Below are 18,649 nucleotides of genomic sequence, written 5' to 3'. Positions count from 1 at the left end.
AAGGAAGAAGAAGGCTAGTATGATTTTCAATGTAATTTTAGTTTTTACTGGCCGTTCTGCGTCCAGTTTTGTGTCCATCGTACTAGCTCTTTCTTTTGCGAATAGCTTTTGTTTTTTCTTGATATTAATCAAATCTAAGATACCATTTGGGTCTCTTTATTAAAAAAATCCACACAGAAGATTGGAGACCGAATTTTGGCCCGACACGTGCCTGGCACAACTCAGGATTAAAAGGGCCGAGCAGCCCGACAGTCTGCCATGTAACAAGGCCGATCCTAAAAGCCAGGTCTTAAGGACGCGCACTGCATGACCCTTTTAATTGCGTGCCAACACGACACGGCCTGGGCCCGGCCCAAATGGCGCTACACACAGCTTGTAACTAGATTTTCTTCTGTATATTTTTATTTTTAGATTTGTTTGTATTTTCTATATTTTTTGTTTTCCTTGTATTTCTTTTTTTAAATGTATTTTATTTCTCTGTATTTTTTTAAACAAAAGGCACGGAAGGCAGAAAAGCAACACGGACGGGCCCACAGCCATGCCATACCGGGCCGGCTTTACACTTGGCATGCCCGGCTGATTCATGGCCAAACCTTTGGGCCGTGCTTAAAAGGGCCGTGTCGTGCCGTGCTGGGCCGGCCCATGTGGTCAGGTTCTTGGGAACTGTCGCTGTAAGGGCATCTCCAGCCGTTGGCCCCCCAGGAGGGGCAAAAAATCGCCCCCGAGAGCGCACCGGCGCTAAACCGCGCACTGGGGGCGTGATGCCCCCCAGTCGCGGCGCCCACTGTTCGAGCAAAAAAGGCAAACACAGCGCAAAACGACTCAAATTTAACGCAAATACGGCGAGTTCGTTCAAACTTAAACATATTTAACAAAAAAAAAAACTGTCGCGGGCTACCCCACCGTCTCCCTCGCCGCCCGCCCACGCGGTTCTACATGCCGAGGAGGCTGTAGAACCGCGTGTAGTCGCCGCCGCCGTCGTCGTCGTCGTCGCCGCCCCCGCCTAAACCTCCGCCGTCCCTGCTGCACCCCTCCCCCGGTTGGCGCGGCGGGTTGGAAGGTCCGGGGGCGTCGTCGTCGTCACTGTCGAGGATCACGACGCCGTGCTCGTCCTCGCGCCCACGCTTGCGGGCGGCGATCTCCTCCAGGGCCCGGCGCTACCGGACCGTCTCGTCACGGAGATAGTCGTCCCGCGCCCACTGCATCGCGCCCTCGTCGGAGAAGCCGCGCCGGGCTATCTCCTCGTACTCCGCGGGGAGGCCGGGCTCCGGCTTGGGCTCGACGAGGACGAACCGGCCGGTGGGTGGCGAGGCGTTGGCGCCGATACGGACGCCGGAGCTGCGGGTGCGTGCGGCGACCGGCGTGTCCTGGGGCTCCGGCTTGACGGGGCGGAGGCAGGGCGAGCCGCCGGACGAGGAGGAGGACCCCTCGGTCTCCATGCGCCTCGGGGTCCAGGAGCTTCCCTGGTGGCGTGAGAAGGAAGGGGGAGCGGGGTAGTCGAGGCGCGGCGTGTTGCCGCCCTCGATGTACTCGAGGACGGCCTCCAACGTGCGCCCTGGCACGCCCCACCACCGATGCCGGCCGGCGGAGTTGAGCCTGCCGGAGGGCACGATGCCGTTGGTGGCCTCGAGCTGCTGGGCGTGACGGCGGCGGAAGTACGGTTCCCAGAGCGGGCTGTCGGCGACGTACCGTGGCCCCTCCCTCGCCGCACGCGGCATGTTCGAGCGGATGCGTGCGATCTCCGCACGCCGCGCCGCGCCGGTGGGTATCGGGGGCACCGGCACGCCGCCCGCGCTGATCCTCCACGCCCCGGGCACCCGTATGTCCGGCGGGACCGGGTACTCGGCCTCGTAAAGGAGGCGAGCCTCGTCTTCATGGAGATGGCGGCGGCCGAAGCCGTTCGCCGCCGCGCCGTCGCCTGGGAAGCACTCGGCCATTGGTTTTGAACTGGAGACGGCGAAAGGGAGGAGAGGAGAGGGAGGAACGACGGCGGCGGGGAAGTGTGAGACGCCGAGTGCGCCGGGGCGCGGCATATATAGGCCGAGGCGCCGCCCACACGCGTGGCGGGCGAGGCGAGGGCGAGGGACGCGCGTCGTCCAGCCTTCACTGCGCCGCCCGTGAGGCATCAATGGCGCAGGCTGACCGGCGCGGCAGCGCGGCAGCTTTGGCATTGATTTGCCGCGGGAAACAAGGCGATGAGGACGACGAAGGGCCGAGAAGAAAGCCGTGTTGCTGACGCGTCGGGCCCGCGGTTTCTTCGTGCCAAAAAAGTTCACCCGGCGCCCCCGAGCGCCCCCAGCGCGCCGGGTTCGGGCTGGGTCCGCCGGCGCTGTTTTCGGCCCAAGCCGGCGAAAATCGGGCTCCTAGAGGCGCGACTGGACCGTTTTTTCGGCGCCGGCGCGAAAAAAACGCCTGGGAAGGCCTTTTTGGGGGCGCGGCTGGAGATGCCCTAAGAGACAGAGGGGACTCGGCAGACGCCGGCGATTCAGGGCTCGCCGCCGCCACGAACGAGAGAGGGAGCCGATGGCAATAGCGACGGCGGGCGAACTCCTTTTCCAAGATTCCACCCCTCGCGAACCCTATCTGCGGCGGCGGTGGATGGTGATAGGCAGGAGACGGAGGCGGTTCATGGCGCGGCGCTGCCATCGCTATTGCCACCAGGTGCCAGGAGGAGTAGTCCTCTCACCACACAACGACGGCCCGTCCCGATCTGGACTGGATATCATATCGATCCTAAGAAGCTGAATAGAGCAGAGCAGGTTCCATCTGATCACATTCACATCCTTGCATTTCGCTGTTCTTGCGTTGCCTTTAGTTTGTTGTACGAGCGTATATCTCCAGCATTAGCATTAGACATCGTTTGTGGTCGCTAGTCGAACTTGAGCCACATGCGAAGAGTACCAGTTCAGCTGCACACATTCCTTGGGCTATGTGAATGCCTATGGCTTTAGTTAACTCGTTGCCTTTAGTTTGTGGATCATGTTGCTAACTTAATTTTTGGTACACAGAGCCTAATTAGATTTACATCTTTGTGGCATGGACATATGCATGAGATAAGTCAGTTTCGGTCTCGCTGTTCATATATGAAACTTATATGGAAGCCATTTGTTCCGGCAAAGAGTAGCAAAGATGAGTACAACGAATCAACTGGAAACAATCAGGCACACGTATGACAGCAGAATACTAGTACAGGCTTGTACGTTACTCTTGACTAATCCAAGACATAGACACATAGGGAATCAAACGTCCTTCTCTTTTCCGAAGTAGTACTACTAATATACCATGCATATGTGATATGTCAAGGCGAGTCCTGATCAACCGTTGGCGCAACTTAGCAACGCGTTGATTGTTCTGGTACACATACTTGTTGGCCCAGTACAGGTAGTTGAAGAAGCCGAGCAATCCGACGACAGCCACAACCCAGTAGAACCAGTCAAGATGACTAGTGTTCAAGCTTGCGCCCTCGAGCCAGCCTACCCGGTGACCATGCCTTGTCGCCCCGTTCACAGCATCCACCAGGAACGTGGCCATCAACGGCGCGAGCCCGAGATCACACCAGAACAACGCCGTGCCGATCGACTTCATACCCCGTGGTGCTTCACTGTTGAAGAACTCAAGGAGGCCAGTGAACGATGTCACGTCCGAGACGCCGAGCAGGAAGAACTGAGGTGCGAGCCAGAAGAGGGACATTTGCACTGTAGCTTCCTTCCTCTTTTTCTCGACGACCGCCGCGATGATGCATGCAAGTATCATGGAGGCAAAGCCTATGCCGATGCGCTGCAAGTGAGTGATGCCGCCGCTGTAGCCCGTGCGCCTTCGCAAGAATGGCACGATGAACTGATCATAGATTGCAAGCATCAACATCTGGAATATGATGGGGATGATGAAGAGTGTCGCCGGAGAAACGTGGATCTTGCCAAGCCTTGTGTTGGTCAAGCCACCTTGCTGCACGGTGAACGTGAAGAGGATGATGTTGGATATGTATCCAATCACGGAGCTGATGAAGATGGGAAGAAAGCGGAGCACAATCTTGGTCTCCTCCACCTTGGTCACACTGCAGACCGACCAGTCTCCCTTTTTGCCACGGTTGATGCAAGCTTTATCGAGAAATCTGGCATGATGCATCACAGAGTTAGGGAAAAGGGATTCTCAAAACCCTATGGTGTACTCTCTATGGCAACTTGATAAGTACAGGCAAGGGAAAATGGTTCGATTAACTGAGCCTTACTTCAGACTATTTGTTTGAGAGAGTGAGCCAATGTAACCTGTCCGCACCTCAATACTCATTTCATGCGCTTCTAGCCCCTCACCAACTTCAGTCTTCCTGTTGCGAAATGCAACCACAAGAACCTGGGAGAAGCAACATTGAGGTCAACACAAGTAACATATTATGTCTTGAGCCAGGAAGTAGCATGTACCACCTGCAGTATTCGAGTCAAAGGACTTCCTTGTGGTACTTGGTTGCGGTAGAAAGGGAGACCAGCAGCAACTACGAGCAATCCGAGCAGAACTATGACGGCACACAACCCTAGTGCGATATCCCACCCTTTGTAGTTCTGGAGCCACACTATGAGAATCAGCCCTACGAAACCTCCAAAAGAGATTCCGAAGGTATACCAGTTAAAGAAGCTGGACTGCTGATGGGACTCTTTGGGATCTTCATGGTCAAATTGGTCTGCTCCAAGGGACGGCAAGCAAGACCGTATACAACCATCACCAACTGCACTCAGATACAAGCCTACGTACAACAAGGCAGCGTTCTTGCCATGGACTTGTTTGCAATTGTTTAGCTCTGCTTCAGTATTGCAAGGGGGTGGATGGAGGGAGGGTAGGTAGGCTTGCAGTGCAAGCAATCCGTATCCCTGCACAAATTAATGCATGTTCAATCGATCATGCTACAATAACATCACATATCTTAGTTCCCTACTTGAATACGGATAAATGTTGGCATGAAGGAATTCCTCATTATCGGCGTTAATAAGTGGGTTCCCTGGTCAAGGATATGCCGAAGTATGTACTGTATCTTTTGCACGAATTGAGTTATATGAAAACATGACAAGATATAAGGCAGTTTTATGTTTTCAGCATATCACCGATATGCTAAAGGCGCATCGCTGTTTTATTAAGATATATTAGTAGTCCATTCTCACCACGCCTCTTTCAAATTTGTACACCCAAAATTGATTGTTGCTTATGGTTTGTGTCTGTTAGATGCCAGGCTAAATGGTTGGATGACATTTCATCTTCTTCTTTTCAAATAATTGTTGTGACTGATTTTGTTAACGAAATCGGGTCTCTGTTTCCTTTTTTCAAAAAGTAAATGTATAGCAAGTTCCCAACTAAATTTCAGCTTTGGAAATGTACATCAGAATTGCAGACAACACTTCCTTCAAATTTGGTGAGGCCACATCAAAATGAAGAAAATTACAATAATAAAACAAATCAAATCTATGATACTATGTTAGTCATTTTTAACACTTATCAGACTATAATTTTAAGATACTAGGATTTCATATTCACCTTTTTACTCATAAAGGCGCATATGTTTTAAAATAATTCATAAAGACACGCATGTTTTATTGCCGTCTCTATTATTGGCTGGTTCTAGTTTAAAAAAATTAACTCCTTTGGATCATTAGAAAAAAGAAATCATGTAGATAATTGGACAGATGAAGATGCATATTACCAGAAACATAAATGGACCGATGAGGAGCATGGTTCGGGCCCGAGTTATGTAGGAGTCAGAGAGGAAAGCTCCAATCATTGCAAACCCGGATGTGGCGCCAAAAAAGTTAGCAGCTGTAGTCACCGAGCCCGAAACCCCCATATGCATTGTTCCATGGAGATAAGTAACCATATTCAACAAGTTTGGGACAATAACCACGTTTGTTACCACAGTCAGAACTGCAAGGGGAAACAACATACAAAAATGATTCAATGGTGTGACCTCACAAGCTTATAGTGAGATATTGCATGGCCGCACATATGTAAAATGTGTCTGTAAATAAAGACTCGGACGGTAGTGACTTAATTACCATACAAAAACCATGCTGCTCTGACTCCGCCATGCACCTCTTTGTTGATGGTGTTTCCCCTCCAATTCACAAAGACTCCAAGTGCCATGGCGCTTCTTCTTCCCTCTTCAGATCACTACTGCTTGTCTGCCTGCCTCTTGCATGCCTCAGAATAAGAGGGGTATAAATAGAAGGTGGATATTCATATTCAGAGGACTGACAGCATCGGCAGGATCAATCAAAGATTCTGGCCTATTTTATCCCATCATTACCCACTACCAGCATTTATTTGAATTACATTGCTTCTATTTGCTATTTTCTACGAAGTAAAATTTCGACTGTACAAAATACATACACTAACATCGAAGTAGAAAAGGAGGTACATGTGACTAAAAGTCCACAAGTACCAACCACTAGCACAGATTGCTGTCAATAGTATGCCATCATCCTGAGAGCAACATTTTGCAAGTTAGCTCATAATCCAATATTTTTTTTCGAGCAGAGTTCTTTTTTATGAAGGGGAGCCTTGGCGCAGTGGTAAAGCTGCTGCCTTGTGACCATGAGGTCATGGGTTCAAGTCCTGGAAACAGCCTCTTACAGAAATGTAGGGAAAGGCTGCGTACTATAGACCCAAAGTGGTCGGACCCTTCCCTGGACCCTGCGCAAGCGGGAGCTACATGCACCAGGTTGCCCTTTTTTTTTAGAGTTCTTTTTTATGGTAGTGCACCTTGATTGATTCATGAAGTGGGAAGCCCGCATCTGGGACAAACATGATAACTACGTATATCAGATCTTAGAACTAGAACAAAACAAATTATTAGAAGAAGACGCCAAACCTACAATGACAAACAAAACAAACAAAACTGCAGGCAGATAGCAAAAACAAATAACTAGGCGGCTAACTAGACCTATAAACGAAAATCAAAGGAGAAAATAAAACGAAGCCAAAAGGGAGAACAGAAAATAAGCTAGGTTAGGGCAAGTCCAGCAGTTCCCTTAATTCTTTTCCTACATCTCAAAACTGGGGACTCTCCTAAAAAGACCCCCCACCCCCACCCCCCCTAAGTTATCAAACTCCAGCAGTTCCCCTAAAACATCTTCCTTGTTCTATATTTTGACAATATCCTATAACTACCATTTGAAACTGAACAGCTACGTCTCCAACATCACAGGAGGGGTAGGTTCTTCGGGACCTTCGAGATTTCTGCATTGTTCTTCAGTCCAGTGCAAATCTTCAATCTGAGATCGTTTTGCAAAAGATTAAAACAACGCTGATTCTCCATCACAGCAATCTGCAATAACAAACAACAAAATTCTAGCAAGTTCTCTTGGGCGGCAAGCACGAATAGCAGCAGCAAGCATTCTCTCAATCATACACTAATCAGCACCCCCTTGTCTCACCTGAAGCATCCCTCTCTCAATCTATCTCCAACAGAAGGAAATACGAGTAGTAATCTCACTCATCTCAGCCGAAGCCTCTCCCATCTCTCCCTCAATCTCTCATCACCCGAAGCATCTCTCATATCTCTGCTCTTTGTCGGCTCTCTCTCTCTCTCGCTTTTTTCCTCCAGACGACCCGACCACGGTCTTCCCCTCGAGCAGCGGCGGCCAGCGTGCTCACGCCGGCGTCGACACCTGCTTCTCCCTCTCTGCTCTGCCAAGAGTTGACGCCCGCCATCATCCCCTCCAGCAGCAAGCAGCGGCCAGCATGCCCACGGCGGTGACGAACGCATGCCCCTCCCGCTCCGCTCCCTCCCCAGAGCAAGATCTCATCCCTTGGAGCGCCTTCCCAGTGTGCAGCCCCGCGGCGCCATCTCTCCCTACCCCAGGTTTCTCTGTTTTGCTCGATCTGAGAAAGAAATTGGGGAAGAAGGATCCTGTGATGCGGAGGCGGCAGCGCGGTGGCGGGAGGCGGCAGTTGGCGCCGTCTCCAAAGGGGAAGAGATAGTTTTTTTTTCTTTCAGAAATGTTATCTAGCGACCGTTCGCCAGGGGGCTAACCCTAACCCTAGCGGACGTTGCCCCGCCGTCGCACGAATCTTGCGGCAGAGGCGCAGAGCCTAGGACTGCTTGAGTAGTTCGTTGTTCGGCTACTTCTAACGAACGCCCGATATTTTTCTCCCCAAAATATCTTGTTTTTAGACAACCCAAAATATCTTGAGGCGAGGGATCTAACCTGCGGGGAGCTCGGGGAAATACCTGGTACTCCCACCTCTAGGGTGCTCCTGATGCTCCAAAACTTGGTAGCATATTTTTAAATGTTCAAAAAATTCTGAAAAAAATACAGCACATTGACACAACATCAAAGTATTTTGTCAAAAAATATGAAATCAAAATTCGAAACATAGCTTGAGAAATATAAATGACAAATTCGACAGTAAATAGTACACAACATAAGTTGGGCTTTAGGTTAGGCCCATTATCACATTGATGTTCATTTTGTCATTTTTGTATCTCGAGCAATGTTTTGAACTTTGATTTGAATTTTTTCTAAACATACATTCATGTTGTGTCAATGTGCTGGAGTTTTTTCAATTTTTTTTGAACAAGTTAAAATGTGCTACCAAGTTTGGAGCACTGGGAGCACCCTAGGGGTGGGAGTACCAGATATTTCCCCCGGGGAGCTCCTATAGGCCGCTCGCTGCGGCAAAGTGCCGGCACTTCGCACAGGAGCGGCTAGCGTGGGCCGGCCCATTTACAGTGGCACGCGGCGGCAGGTTCCGGAGATGAAAAATCGCAAAAAAGAAAAATAGCGCTATCGCTGTAACTCAAACACGCGACTTCAGACTAATTGGCCTGCCGTGCAAACCACTGTGACCTAGACATCCTCATGTTCAATAAGCAGCGCGAAATTTAAAGACGTATACGACAAAAACAAGACTTAAACATTAATTCACAAAAAATCCTAGAAACTACAATCCATTAATTGGGTCGTACCGACGACCCCCTACAACTGAGTTTTTTGAAATTATAAATATTTTCTTTAAAATAAAAACATTCTCCGAATTTTCATTCAATTTTTGTAAAACAGGAACATTTTGATGATGTGAACAAATTTGAAAAGGGCGAACATTTCTTGAATTTGTGAACAAAAATTAAAAATGTTTAAATTTTTAAAACTTCCAGAACATTCTTTGAATTTTGAACAAGATTGAAAAACATGAACTATTATTGAATTTGTGAAAATATTTGGAAAGCTGGTACATTTTTTCTATTCCCGAACATTTTTTGAATCTTCAGAACAAATTTTGAGACAGAGAACAATTTTGAAAAATACTGAACAAACTTGGAAGCGCGAACAATTTTTTAAAGCATGAACATTTTTTGAATCTTGAGAACATATTTTGAAACAGAGAACAATTTTTAAAAATCCGAACAAATTTGAAACATGAACATTTTTTGAATATATGAACAATATTGGGGAAATAGGAACAATTTTTGAAAACATGAACAATTTTTAAATCCCAGTCATTATTTGAATAGTTCTAAAAAATGAACAAAAACACTCTGAACAATTTTTTCAAACATTTTTTGAAAATGCAAACATTATCTGAATTTATGAAACAATTTTTGAAAGCATGACAATTTTTACAAAATTGAAAATATTTTAAAAGTATGAACATTTTTCTCAGTTTCTGAACAAAATTTGAAAGCTGATTTGTTTTTAAAAAATGGACTTGAAATGTAAAGGAAACAAAAAAAAGAAATAGAAAAGGAAAAGAAAAGAAAGAAAAAAAGAAACAGAAAAATGGACAAAAGAAAAAAAGCGGTTCAAGGAACCTTCTAGAAGTTTCCCAAAACCAGAAAGAACCGGTTGGGAAACTCTAGAAGGTTCCCAAAACCGATAAGTGCCCCAAGTGATTAACGGGCCGGCCCAGGTGAGTGCTTCCATCGCCAGCTTTGTGTGTTGCGTCGACAGTTCGACGCAACGAGCGGCAAATAGGGAATTCCTAACCTGCGACCCCATCCATGTGCGTGCTCGGGCGCTCAGCGCCACTGGGCTGAGAGGGCCTTCGTAACTATTTTGTGTTTAAAATGCCGCATATATTTTTTCAATCCTGAAAGTCCCGGTTTTTTTTCATTTTCTCACATGGCAGTTTTATTTTGTCAAGAAAAAACATTGCATTTTTATTTTCTACTAGGAAAAAGGCTTGTGCGTTGCAACGGGTACAAATAAATAAATTTATGCTTAAAAAGCTTACCACTCAAACAGTTTCAAGTACCAAAACAATTTCCTTTTGATTTGAGCAAAACAAACATGGCAGTCACTAAGCTGCCTTATAGTTAGAGATTGAATCACTAAGCCGCCCCTTGTAAGCAATAATGATAGAGTTGCGTGCAAGTGTAAGGTCAGGAAAGCTTAACTTTTAGATGGGCAGACAGGATTGATGATGATCTTAACAATAGCCTTGTTATAGTACCTGGCGGTATATGAGTAACGAAACTTAAAATCCAGTAAGAAGTATTGGTCACAGGTTCCATAAGGTTTATCAAATGATTGAAACATTCACATTGAGGCATTGCCGTCAGCAGCATGCATCATAGGAATAAAGTCGAAAGCAATAGCAATGCAAGTACTCAAACATGGAGGGGAAAAAGGTAAAAGCAATATGAACAGAATACTAGAGAGAATTGTCAATATCAATGGCAATACTTAAGTGAAAGAAGCACCCCCCCTAGATTTCCTCTTGACTGCAACCAAATTAACCAAGTTGATAAATAGACTTTTATCCTGGATTGACCATATACAATATTTGTAATAACAAAGTTAAATATGCTACCACGCTTATTCTAGAAGGCTAGAAGTTCCACATTATTCTTATTGTAAAAAAAGAGGCAGATGTACGTACATGCTTATCATGGTCCTGCTGATTTCCTCATACTCTCATACACATGCAAAACTCTGCATTGGGTGTTTGAGCACCAGCTAGTTTGTACGCCATGTCAAAACTAATGCCACTTGTAATCTGCCTTCACCACACCTCGTCTTGAAGCTCTAAACCTCACTATCTGTGCGCTTCCACTTGCTGTCATCGTAGCCTACAATATGCCGCAGTGCCATGGTGGTGGTACTGTCATGCTGCCGATGGCGTCGATGGTGTGCATGATCCATCAGGTAATGTAAGAGTAAGCCATGCCACCGCCCACCGCAGCCGCAATACATGAAAGGATTGTGCGACCACTGCATCCCACCAAGAAAAGGATCATAACATCCGGAGGGAAATGCAGCGTTGTACCCGTATTCGTGATCCACATGTTTAGCGGGCGCCTCTGCCATGCCCATCTCCTGCCCATCTCCTGGTTCATGCCGCAGGAGCCGACGTCGACTATTTCATCGTTGTGCTCCTTTAAGGCCGCGCCCTTCTTGGAAGAGTCGTACATGGCTGATGCCGCTCTCCCACACGACGGTCGGACTTTGGGTTTGAGGCGTGCTTGCATTGCTTGCAACGAAGCTCCTCTGGTTTTCTGTTCTGCTCGGAGCGCTGCTGGCCCTGACGGCGAGGATGTTGGAGATGGTGGTGCGCATCGTCGGTTGAGATCATTCCGCCTTCGCCCCACACGCGCAATTGGGGTTGGCGATGATGTGAGCCCTGATGGACTAGAATGATGTCGTCGTTCCTCTCGGCCACCATCGGCGCAGGGGCAAGCGTTGAAGTCCTTCCACGTTGAATCTAGGATCGTTGTTTGTGGGGCAGTGATGGATGAAGTGGCCTGGGACACAACAATGGCGCCACACGTACCCGGCCTGCGGCGCCCTTCTGTTGAGCGTTGCTCCATGACAGTTGTAGAAGCGAAGCGACACTACCCCTCCCGCTTGAGCTTCACGGCGTAGATCACCCTGCTGATAGCTTTGGCCTCGCCGTCCTCAGTCATCGCCGACCTGTCCATCCTTGATGCTGAATCCCACGAAGAAGCCCGACCAGCCTGTCGCGCTTCAACGAGCGGCAGACGTTCTTGCGACGTCGCTAGGTGTTGATTGAAGGAGAGGCTCTTGTATGCTCTACAGGAGGGGCGGCGCTTTCGGCGTACGCCTGATCCCCTGCTCCTCTGCTTTCTCGGAATCTCACCCTATTTATGAGGGGTAGGGAAGGCAGTGAGGGAGATGGAGCTTGAGTTCAACTCAGGTCTGCCTCTCATGGACGAAACAAACCGTAGCGACGTGAGATAACACTACAAAAAAATACACTTCCGTGATGATACGTGTTTGTCACAGTAGATCATGTTTTTTGTCATGCATGTACATCCATGATGATTTTATGACATAATCAAGATAATCATACCTGTGCTGTCGTAGAAGTGTTCCATGACATTACCAAAATTATCATCACGGAAGTGTCTACTTCCATGACGATAAATCGCGCGTCACAGAAGTGCTTTCGTCAAGGGTGACTGACACGTGGCATCCACTATAATGGAACACTGTTAAGCTATCGGGTCCGGTTTTGGATCCGATAACCCGTTAACAGCCCCGACCAATGGGGATTTTCCATGTGTAATCTTCATTGGACGGAGGAAACACGTGTCGGCTCACCGTTGGGACAGATGTCATCCACTCATTGGACCCAAGGCGCCTATAATACGTCGACACGTGGCACGGCCCAACAGAGGCCCATTCCTGTGAAAAGGCCAGCCTGTTTGACTTGGTCAAAAGGTGGCGGGCCGGCCCACGGAAAGCCTATTAATGACATGTTCGCATATAGCCCATTTACAGCCCGCTAACTCACGACCCGTTACGGCCTAACGGTATTAGGCCTAGTAGCGTCATCTAGGCCGTCCAATATGATTCCAGCCCGTTGTAACTTCCGGCCCATGTATGGCCCATGACTTCTTTTGGCCCATATGAGTACTTTTGTAACTCTTGGCCCAATAACGGCCCGTGGAGAAACCGACCCATAATGAACAGTGTACCGCTTTATACCCATTAGTGGCCCATTATTCCATTGGGTCGTTTCCAGCCCGTTTTACCTTTCGGCCTTCTCAGGGCCCATTTATTCTTGGGCTCATTTCCAGCATTCGGTTACTTACGGCCCGTTACTGGCCTTTTCTGCTTGTGGGCCAAATTCAGCCCGTGGATACAGTCGGCCCGTTTGTGGCCCCTTAATCTATTGGGCCATTTTCATAGCATCATCAAATACGGCCTATTAACGGCCCATTATGGTCAGCCCATAAAACGTACGTTTTGTACTCTAGCCCGTTTACGACCCATTATACGGCCCGTACAAGGCCCATAGATGAGACGGCTCGTAGAAGGCCCATGGATCCTACGGGACGTAGAAGGCCATTGATCTGACGGCCCATTGAAGGCCCATAGATGAGACGGCCCGTAAAAGGCCCATGGATCCTATGGGACGTAGAAGGCCCATTGATCCGACGACCCATTGAAGGCCCAAGGATCCGGCGGCCCATAGAAGGCCCATGGATCGAAAGCCCATAGAAGGCCATGGATCGTCCGTCCCGTAGATGGTCACTACAACGTTTGGGCGAGTTGGCCCCCGTTTGAACGGTATAACATATTCAAAGAATTATCCTACTCTATACTATCACCTCTAAAAACATACACTATACAACAAAGAGACCAAGGCATAGAAACGTAGAATAATCCTACACTATACAATAAAGAAATTACAGCCGATTATACCCACTGGGCATTATGGTTCGGCACCGATGATAATAAAGCATACACAAACAACAAATTACATACACTGGGCAAATACAGCTCATACATCATGGACGCGCATCAACTTAACTCCATTTGAACTATAATCTCTTCAGAAAATAGGATTGGCCAGATTTAGATAGCACAAATTTCAGTCTGCAAAATCTCCAATTCCTTCGTGGTTACCTCAGTGTCTTGTTTCATTTTTTGACTCCTGCATCTAATACCTGCATGTCCAGTCTCAACTTGTTGATTGTAAGCTGAGAATCATGTACACGTTGTCTTGCCACCTCTAGTTGATGCTCGAGAACATCAGCACATTCCAATTCCAATCCATAATCATTCGGTAACGGCCATGCCGCATTGCTCGCAGATCTTTGTGTTGATGTCACTTCATCCTAAAATGTTTCTGTAAGTACACATGACTAGGGCAAAAATATAGTTACAATAGTGAAGTGAGCAAGACAGACTATTTTGTACTCCCTCTGTCCCAAAATAAGTGTCTCAAGGTTAGTACAACTTTGTACTAGAGCTAGTACAAAGTTAGGACACTTATTTTGGGACGGAGGGAGTACATGGCAAAACAGGACTAACAATAATGTTACACGTCATGAAGCATAAGCAGGTGATATTTTAAAAATTATAAAAAAGGTAGTATGTGCAACCTGCATATAGAAATCTCTCTTAGCTCACTAGAGGAGCATGATGTTGGAGCCCAATCCAAAACACAAACAAGTTACAAATTTAGATAGCACGTTGCGTATAAGTAAGCAAGCAGTTGGCCATTCTGTAGCTCAATTAAAGTCTTAGGGAGCATAATGAACAACAGAGGGTTTCATACAAACATACTACAGCAAGCAAAACTATGCAATCATTAGCCTATTATAAACTAGATTGTGAGCCTCATGCAATAATAGTTGGCTAATAGACTTCAAAGCTTCAGCCACACTTCGGCAGAGTAATTAAATGGTAAGGCCTTTAATTATGTTAATTAATAGTTATACAAGTACCCAACATCAGGCATCATTCTTTGGGCATCTCATTAACTGAGGACAAATAAAGCAATTGAAAAGAGTGAATTAACTATGCCTAAAACAAACAAGGAATTGAACTGTTGAGTTGGATACAATGACTTACCTTAACAGGTTGAAGAGGCTCAGCGCAGCTCCTACTTCTCTTGCAAGGCTCCTTCCTAACATCTTGTACTTGGAAATCCTCAATCTTATCTTCATTGCGCCCCCTCTGCAAGGTGACACAGACTAGTTACTCGTCTCCTTGGAAGATAAATATGCATACTTTCCAGTCTGTGAACACAAAAGGATGAGACTATAACAGAACAACACCACATAATGAAACATGCCGCATCTCTTGCACTTGCACACAATGAAATGAGCATTTACTATGTCTACACTATGTAAAAAACTGTTGGAAATATGCCTTAGAGGCAATAATAACATGGTTATTATTATATTTCCATGTTCATGATAATTGTCTATTGTTCATGCTATAATTGTATTAACTGGGAACCGTAATACATGTGTGAGTACATAGACCACAACATGTCCCTAGTGAGCCTCTAGTTGACTAGCTCGTTGATCAATAGATGGTTATGGTTTCCTGACCATGGACATAGGATGTCATTGATAACAGGATCACATCATTAGGAGAATGATGTGATGGACAAGACCCAATCCTAAGCATAGCACAAGATCGTATAGTTCGTTTGCTAAGAGCTTTTCTAATGTCAAGTATCATTTCCTTAGACCATGAGATTGTGCAACCCCTGGATACCGTAGGAATGCTTTGGGTGTGCCAAACGTCACAACGTAACTGGGTGGCTATAAAGGTGCACTACGGGTATCTCCGAAAGTGTCTATTGGGTTGGCACGAATCGAGACTGGGATTTGTCACTCCGTACGATGGAGAGGTATCTCTGGGCCCACTCGGTAATGCATCATCATAATGAGATCAATATGACTAAGTAGTTAGTAACGGGATCATGCATTACGGAACGAGTAAAGTGACTTGCCGGTAACGAGATTGAACGAGGTATTGGGATACCGACGATCGAATCTCGGGCAAGCAACGTACCGATTGACAAAGGGAATTGTATACGGGATTGATTGAATCCCCGATATCGTGGTTCATCCGATGAGATCATCGTGGAACATGTGGGAGCCAACATGGGTATCCATATCCCGCTGTTTTTATTGGCCGGAGAACGTCTCAGTCATGTCTGCATGATTCCCGAACCCGTAGGGTCTACACACTTAAGGTTCGATGACGCTAGGGTTATAGGGAAGTTTTGTATGTGGTTACCGAATGTTGTTCGGAGTCCCGGATGAGATCCCGGACATCACGAGGAGTTCCGGAATGGTCCGGAGGTAAAGATTTATATATGGGAAGTCCCGTTTTGGACACCGGAAGTGTTCTGGGCGTTATCGGTAACGTACTGGGACCACCTGAAGGGTTCGGGGGTCCACCGGAAGGGGCCACCAACCCCAGAGGCCTGCGTGGCTCAAGTGTGGGTAGGGACCAGCCCCTAGGTGGGCTGGTGCGCCTCCCACAAGAGGCCCAAGGCGCAGGGAAGGGGGGAAGGGGGAAATCCCTAGGCTCAGATGGGCCTAAGGCCCACCTAGGGCGCGCCCCCTCTCTCCCCGTCTGCCCCCCCAGATGCATCTAGGGATGGCCGCCACTGAGGGAGTCCTGGATTAGGGGGTATCCGGACAGCCGGACTATATACATCATCCGGACTATTGAAGCGTGAAGATACAAGACTCAAGACTTCGACCCGTGTCCGGATGGGACTCTCCTTTGCGTGGAAGGCAAGCTTGGCGATCCGGATATTGTGTTTACTTCCTTGTAACAAACTCCATGTAAACCCTAGCCCTCTCCGGTGTCTATATAAACCGGAGAGGTTGGTCCTTAGAAGGCCGATCACAATTACAACCATACCATCATAGGCTAGCTCTTAGGGTTTAGCCTCTACGATCTCGTGGTAGATCTACTCTTGTACTACTCATATCTTCAATATTAATCAAGCAAGAAGTAGGGTTTTACCTCCACAGAGAGGGCCCGAACCTGGGTAAACATTGTGTCCCTCGCTTCCTGTTACCATCAGCCTGAGACGCACAGATTGGGACCCCCTACCTGAGATCCGCCGGTTTTGACACTGACATTGGTGCTTTCATTGAGAGTTCCTTTGTGTCGTCGCCGCAAGGCTTGATGGCTCGTCTCTTCGTCAAGGACAACATTACCTTGGGGGGAGCTCTGGCTGTAGGCCAAACTCTCCGACTTGGCGGCTTTATCATGGCCGCCCCATCGGCGGTTGCGCCGACGATGGCCTCTCGGGTCATCAAGCATAACCTTCGCGTCAGTTCGGAACTCGCCGAACAGATGGATCCGATGGAGCTCTCCTCCCTTAATGGGCTCTTGGATCGCATCGCCGCTTTGGGAGTCGCTACAAACTATGACCGGATCGGGCTTAAACCCAACCAAAGGGACATCAAATCCCCGCCGGCCACCCATGAGATAGCGGTAGTGGAGGAACCACACACGGATTGCCCCTCAGCTTTGAGGACGAATTATCTCCAGATCACCGAACTCCTTGAGCCGAACACCTGCTCAAAGGAAGACATGACCTGGGTCCCGGACTTAGAATCGGGCACTGGGCCGAAGAAATTGGGCAGCACTCCGGATCCCGAGCTGTCAGGCTCGGAACCTCCCAAGCCCCTGGGTGTTAGATCGGATCAGAATCCGGATTCAGCTAACAACACCCACCTGGACTTAAACCGTCTCTCCCGCATCAGGCAAGAGCCCCAGGAGACTGTACATCGCTACTGGGCCAGATTCCTCCTTGCGCTTAACAAGGTCAAGGACTGCCGCGAGGAGGACGTAGTCTCACTCTTCTGCAAAAACTGCACGGACAAAGGACTCCTTAATGCTATAAGCCGCCGTGACATAGTACACTTCGCGGACTTGGCAATCATAGTACAGAAGTACTGTGCGATGGAAAGCGCCTGGAAAACCCAAACAGAATTTTGGGACAGTACGACTCTCACCAAAACCTTTGTCCGCACTAAACGGGCGAACTCTCGTAAGTCGGCCGATCCAATTCCCAAGAAACCAAAGCACACCCTAGGGCGGGGAACCATATTGGAAGAATGGCTCGATGGGCCATGTAAACTCCACAGTGCTCCGGACACATGTAACGCCCCGGATTCGATGCGCCAGGTGTCCGCCAGTTATTCGCCGTTGTTGCCTTGTCATTTGCTTGCGTGTTGCACTTTGCCATGTCATCATCTGCATTTCATATCATGTCATCATGTGCATCGCATTGGCATACGTGTTCGTTTCTTGCATCCGAGCATTTTCCCCGTTGTCCATTTTGCAATCCGGCACTCCTATGTCCTCTGGCGCCCCCTTTTGTCTCTCGTTGTGAGCGGGTGTTAAACTTTCTCGGAATGGCCCGAGGTTTGCCAAGCGGCCTTGGTATAGCACCGGTAGACCGCCTGTCAAGTTTCGTGCTATTTGGAGGTCGTTTGATACTCCAACGGTTAACCGGGTAACCGCAAAAGCCCCTTTTCTCTTGCAGCCCAACACCCCTTCAAAGTGGCCCAAAACCCAGAAACTCCCCTCCATGCTCTCGGCCGTTTGATCACGATCGTGTGGGCGAAAACCGCACCCCATTTGGACTCTCCTAGCTCCCTCCACCTATATAAATGTGTCTCCCCCCGAAATTCACGGATGAATCTTTCCCTAACCCTAGTCCTCTTCCTCCCGCCGCCACCGGACACGTCCGTGACGGTCGGACACGTCCGCCCCGCTCCCCCCGTTCACTCCACAGCTGCCGCGTGGCTCCCGCGCCGTCCTCGCCGCTGCGGCCCAGCGAGCCCGCAGCGGGCCCGCCCAGCCCGATCCGCCGCCGCCCGCCCGCGGGACGCCCGCGCGCCCGCCGCTGCACCCGCGCCGACGCCCCC

The 18,649-nt window shown here is 48.4% G+C and overlaps 1 pseudogene; it reads right to left on the bottom strand.

The window, feature by feature from the left end:
- Window positions 1–3,298: 3,298 nt before the first annotated feature.
- LOC119305210 lies at window positions 3,299–6,411 on the bottom strand (annotated as a pseudogene).
- Window positions 6,412–18,649: the final 12,238 nt, after the last annotated feature.

Source organism: Triticum dicoccoides, chromosome 5B (genome assembly GCF_002162155.2).
Source record: "Triticum dicoccoides isolate Atlit2015 ecotype Zavitan chromosome 5B, WEW_v2.0, whole genome shotgun sequence".
Taxonomy (NCBI): domain Eukaryota; kingdom Viridiplantae; phylum Streptophyta; class Magnoliopsida; order Poales; family Poaceae; genus Triticum; species Triticum dicoccoides.
Note: the sequence above shows the minus strand (reverse complement) of the source record. Positions and strands in the feature narration are given on the sequence as shown.